Here is a 6848-nt window from a genome sequence, read left to right as displayed (position 1 = left end):
ACGTATGTAACTATAAATATGCATGTTTTTGAAGAAACCTTATGTTTATTATGTCTACTGTATTATGTATTGCTTATTGGGTGTTAAACTCATTTTTGTGTGTTTTTATGTTTTAACATCCTCATGTAAGGATTTTTATGAGGATGGAGCTGCAGGATAAGACTTGGCCCAGGGAGATGAGGAAGAGGCCTTGACAATTTATGTCATGCTCAGTTGTATGATTTTCATTTTAGTAAGTTATTATGATAAGCACATGAGACTTTATTGATTTAAATAAGTACATGCTTCGGTAGACTCTCTTTTAGATTTTAAATATTTAATAAAGATTTACTTTATTCATTTATGAAATCTTTTGTATCTAGCGTTTCATTAAGAAGAAAAGTTTTTAAACCAAAGGTTAGTAGCTCACTAGTTTCTCAAGAATTCTAAAAAAACATGACTTTATTGGAAAATAGGGTGTTACAGTTTGTGAATAGTAATAAACTTATGTGACGCCCCCAAATCCCCACGCACGAACATGGGGAAATCGAGACGTCCGGATGATGACAACACGGGTCACCACCCTATCGACGAGTGTCAAGTGTGTGTGTAAAAGTAACAAATGTGCAAAAAGAAATACGCAGCGGATAACGAAAGTTATAACTAAGTACCAGAATTTTTCTTGTTTAATACAAAGCTGTTCAAAACCTACATAATATAATATTACAAAACACAAATATAGTTTTAAACCAAACAACAGAACTTTAAACTTTAACTTCAGCACCCCGGCGGAGCCGCATCCTCGGGCTTGGCCTCCTCCTCTTCCTCAAACCCTGCACCAAAATCTACGAAACCAAAAATGGTGCCGCAGGTAAGTAAAATCCAAACAACACTAGATAAAAACATATAAAACTCAAACCATATGCATGAAAGGATGCCACATCTCAAAACCCATAAAATCATATTTTTCCACACACGCCAAAAATCCCATTTGACCTAAAAACATATCCTTTCCAAATATCACGCCAAAAGTCACATTTGCCCCATATCAAAATTAAACCATTAACCAATTAATCCGTATGCACCATGACCTCCCCTAGGGGTCATCTGCACACCCTGGCTCTTGTGCCACACCGCAGGTAACGACAACGCGTGTGACACCTAAACGAGCAATACCCAGTTCCACGTCCCGCGCGTTCATAGCCAAACATCCTCTAGCCCTCGCCAGTGAAGGGCCATGGAGTCAGTGCGTAGAGCGATGCCCGGTTCTGCGCCCGGCGCGTTCGTAGTCAAGCATCCTCTAGCCCCCGCTCCCGTCGTCGCCCAGCTACAACTCAGGGGACGTCACTCAGTTTATTACGCTCCCGAGTGACCAGAGGAGCTCCACCGAGATAATACACCATCCCGGCTTGGGGTCGTGATACATAAGCACCCGAAAATCCACTTACGCCAATAAAACAGGATTTACGCACATGCATGCACCATGTAAATGCGATTTCAATGCATAAAACAACAATCCAAGCAACTTCGTCCTCATCCATCCGACCCTCGAACTCCTCGGACTCAGTCCGGAATCAGTCAACCGACAACAAATATTTAATGTAAGAGTAAAATATATTTAAATCTAAAAGTAGGGTTTGAAAAATACTTACAGCGCTATATGGTATTTTTCGAAAGCTCGCGGCATTGCAAAAGGCGAAGGAAAAGCAATGTAACAGTATAATTTACACTGTTGCCGTGGGTAATAAATTACCCACTTTCGAACGGGGACAAACCAAGACACGAAATTGATAGGGAAGAGTTTAGGGATGTTTATGAAGCTAGTGGAAGTGAGGGTCGGCTGTGTGTGGCGGCGAAAACGGTGGTAGGAGGCCAAAATACCCAAATCGGAGAGTTAGCTCGTGGGGACAGTTCCGGCGACGGATTGAGGCCGGAAATGGGTGGTTTAGGACGGCAAAGAGTCAGTGATGAAGTGGTGAAGAGGTGGTGGCCGGAGGTGGAGCGACGGCGGCAAATCAGAGCAAAAGCCGTTCGGCTTGGAGTGACTATTCCGGCTAAACGGCGGTTCGGATGCCGGTGAAACTTGGTGGGGATGATCACCGGCCGGAGGGGAAGAAAACTGGGTGGGTGGTGTGCCGCACGGTGGCTGGCGGCGGTGGTTTTGGGCGGAGAGAAAAAAACGAACGGAAATGGGTAGAGAGAGAGAGTCGCGCGGGAGGAGAAGAACGGGAAGAAAGAAAGAAAGAAAGAAGAAAAGAAAGAAAGAAAAAGGAAAAGAGAAAGAGAAAAAAAAAAGATGGGGAAAAGAAATGAGCTCCAATCCTCACTCCTTGAATCCAAAAACTGATCCAATGAAAACAACTTTAAAAGTAATAAAACCAAGAAAATATTTTAAACACAACGTAAAGCTAAAATATAATAAATAACTAATAAAAACTAACTACTAAATTTTAAAACTAAAGACAAGCTAAAATAAATTAAACAGCAATTTAAACTTAAATAACAAATAAAATCCAATAATTTAAATAAAATAACTATTATTTTAATTAAATTAAAATATTCCTTCAGTAAAAATACATGTAAAAATGGGATATCACATTTGAGTTGAGGTCTTTTATTGGAAAGGAGAGAGAAAAAATTTAAATAGAAATAATATGAAGTTAAAATATTATTAGAATATATTTTTTTAATATTATTTTAGTCTTGGTATTTGAAATTTTTTATTTTTTATTTTTTTGTATTTTATTTGGAAGTTCGGAAAAGTTATAATGATTTGATAATTATTAGATAAAAAAATTAAAAATTAAATAATATTTATGTTAATAGTGTTTAGATATTAAAATAAAATAAAATAAATTAAAGCTGCGGAAGGCTCATGCTATCCCAACCGGGCCGTTTGGGAAATTACTGGGAAGGTGTGTTGGCGTGAAGATGTCGTACATGCATGGTATGCACTCGGAGTGAAAGATCATAATATAACCTTGTGATCCATCATGTGTGACAAGGTTTGAAAAACCACCGCAGATTGCTTGTGGTACTCGTATATCATTATATAAAATATTTACACCTAATTACAGCAGGTCTTACGAAAAGAATACAATGTAATATTTCTATTTAAGCTGTTGTTTAAAATCAAGGGATTGCCTAGAATCATGGAATTGGAGAAACAATATTATTTACAACATGATTTGAGGAGGATCTTGTGGATCCCTCATGTGCTGCAGTTTATCTTTGAGGCATAGCTCCCGAGATTTTGAATGATGATTGAAAGTTATCTCTAGAGTAGACCATACGTCATGTGAAGTGGTCAAGCCAACAACAGGGGATAGAGCTTCTTCCATCAATGAAGAGAGGAGAAGGCTGAGAACAAGCTAATCAGTCTGCTACCATTCAACAAATTTTGGATTTTCAGTGGTAGAGTCATTGAAACTAATAGTGGCAAAGGGAGGTGGGAGGAAGCCATTAACATAGCCGAGAAGATTTTGGCACTGCAACAGGGGCAACACTTGACCATGCCAGAGGAGATAGTTGGAGGAAGATAGATTGATGGTGAGGAGGTGGACCAGGGTTACGGAGGCCATGAGGATCGATGGATGTGAGTCCTAGATGACTACTGATACCATGACAAGGTTTGAAAAACCACCGCAGATTGCTTGTGGTACTCGTATATCATTATATAGAATATTTACACTCAGTTACAACAGGTCTTACGGAAAGAATACAAGATAATATTTCCATCTAAGCTATTGTCTAAAATCAAGGAATTGCCTAGAATCATGGGATTGGAGAAACAACGTTATTTACAATATGATTTGAGGAGGATCTAGTGGATCCTTCTATAATAGTAATAATGTGCATGTACATGATTCTGCATTCGTTGGTTTAGGCTGCATGTTGCGTAGTTTCTTCTTAATTATGTTCATGTATTAATGAGTATTCGTTGTTCTGAAGCAACAGAGTACTTATTATATTTTTAGAATAGTTATATAATCTAGCTCTATTCCTCCCCACCACGACCAAAAAATATTAAAATCTCTTTGCCTACAAGTACGCACCATAAAAATGCCACCGGTTTCGTTGTTTAACGTGGAATTCAAGAAAGAATGAATAAATGAAAGAAGGCTGCAAAACTGAGGAAATGTAATTTTAGATCATTTGCACGAGAAAATGATTATTTATAATAAAAACAACTACTGATCATACAGATTAAATTTTCTTGTAATGACACCAAACAAATCATGCGTAACAAGATCATCGATTGTCTGTCAGGTACTAAAAGAAGTTCTTTAGAGATGGCAATTAAGAAGCTGTTAAAAAATAACGTGGGAATTAAAGGATTGTTGGTTGGCTTGAACTACGCACTCGATCCATCATATATATATATATATACATAGTATATGAATAATGATTCGACCTGATCTCATTAATTCCAAATTGGAGTACTCTTTATCACTCTTTGCCACTTTTTTTATTTTTTATTTATAAAGGAGGTCGGAAGTTTCGAATTTTCCTATTTAGACCAAACCTTATATCATTTAGTTCAATGGATCTTAGCTATCACTACTCTTGGCACTTGCGATGCAACAGTATGTACGTATATGTACATACATTAACTACAAGAAAAGTGAGTTTTTATAGTCAAGATTTAGTGATCAAAAAGACTATTTTTTATAATTTTCATAAAAAATAACCATTTTAATTATTAAATATTGATCACAAAAGTCCACTAATCTTTTATATATATTTCTATCAAAAGCTAGCTGCAAATTCTCTCTTTTCTCTCTTCCAAGGTTCTACTTGACAGGTGGAGAATCGAGTGCTTAGTTTAAAACCCAATGTAAAGCAACCAAACACCATCATTTCAAGGAATTAAGTTTAGAAAAACTCTAAACTCGTGTCCAGCTTTTACCTACCAACTCGTGTCCAGCTTTTACCTACCAGTTTAGAAAAACTACATGTCATGACGAGGATCCGACAAACTCGTATCCAGCTTTTACCTACCAACAATTTCTCATAAATAATTTAAATCCATTTCCATATCTTTATCAAACCTGAACAGATCACAAAAGCTTTGGCTAGCCTCAATCAATGAGCTTGAAAAATAATGGGTTAAAGGTGAAACCAAGCTCTAGATCATCATTTTTACGTATTGTAGAAATCTGTTTTGAGTTTCTAAATTTTGCATTTACGTTCTTCTATTTAACTCTCGCTAGACCTAATATATAATTAGGACATGGTTAACACGTGGAGATTTGTGAACAAAACTCGTTATTGGCAACGTACATATTCGTCAAATATCGACCACGGGACTTTTGGGATTATGGGCCTGTTTGAAGTTGCCATAGGAATCTTAAAAAGTGTATAAATATTATTAAAAATTTTTAATAAAAAAATTAGGTCGTTTGTGTATTAAATATTAAAATACATTTTTATCTCAAATAAGTTAAAAAGTATGTTTGAAAAAAATCATTATTTTGATATTTTTTCTCAAATGTGCTTTTTCAAATAATGCAGAACGTAATTTTAATTTTAAAAAAACTATCAATGGACGAAAATATCTATACAACTTTAAAATAATTACAACTTTCAAACTTTTAAGAATATGATCATAATTTTTAAAAATTCAAATAATCGCCATTTTTACCTCAAAAAGTATTTTTTTAATTTATTTCCAATCAAATCTAACATGTTTGAAAGTGTTTTAAATATATGGTTACCGAACAGTAAATAACTTTTTAATAGTAGAACTTATTACTTAAGCTATAAGATATAAGTCCTAAAGTTATAAATTATATTTTCTACCGCAATCCTAAATATGCATTATGTATTGTCAATTCACTTTAAATTAACTTGTGATATGGGAAAACATGCACATTTAACTCTTTTATAACGTCATTTGACATCACATTCTATAAATTTGTTATCATACCCAACGCATGACTAATAAATTAAAATTGAGGTTTTGTTAATCTGAGTTGATGATGTGTTAAAAGTCTTGGAACACTGTTTCAAATCATTAATTTTCCCTCAGTACCGAGTCCACAAAATTAGCTAGATGATCGGGGTGTGTCATAATTTCAGTGCTCATAATTTCGTTATTAGGATATTTTCATAAGATCCAAATATTTTAGTTACAAAAAAATTCTATAAATGTAAATTATTTACAAACTGACATACTTTAATAATGTAATGAGTTATATTATAAAATTATTTTTATTATAAAATAAATCTAATATATCATATAAAATTTACATATTAATTCGTAAATTTATTTTCATATTTGTACCATATCACCTTTTTTTTTATTTTTTTTTTCTTTTCCTCTTTCCTCTTTCACGTCCTTTATAATTATAGTACCTAACTTTCTAGCGTTGGAAAGACAAGATACATAGAAGACAGTTAAGTTTACCGTCATTTGACACCCGGCCTGGTGCTGATTTTTCTAAAGCATAAAGAGTACCCCATACAAGTCTTTATCTTCAAAACAAGCAAACTTTACTGGGTTATAATTTATGGGTTCCCAAGTACCGAGACCACACAATTAGATTGAATGCAGGTGTACCTGATCGGGGTGTGTCATAATTTCAGTACTTAAAATTTCATTGTTGTGATTATTTTATTTAAAAATACTTTAATTATAAACAAATTTCATAAAAATAAATTTATAAATTAACATAAATAATTAAATATGATACGTTAAATTATAAAATTTATTTATTATAAAATAGATATAATATATTATATAAAATTATGTCAATTTATAAATTTATTTTTATAAAATTTTTAAGTGATTACGGTATTTTTTTTCTTTCCTAAAAAGTGCATATACAAATAGAATATTTAAAAATAAATTGATGTAATTTTTTTTT

Source organism: Carya illinoinensis, chromosome 1, assembly GCF_018687715.1.
Source record: "Carya illinoinensis cultivar Pawnee chromosome 1, C.illinoinensisPawnee_v1, whole genome shotgun sequence".
In the NCBI taxonomy this organism is placed as follows: Eukaryota; Viridiplantae; Streptophyta; class Magnoliopsida; order Fagales; family Juglandaceae; genus Carya; species Carya illinoinensis.
Note: the sequence above shows the minus strand (reverse complement) of the source record.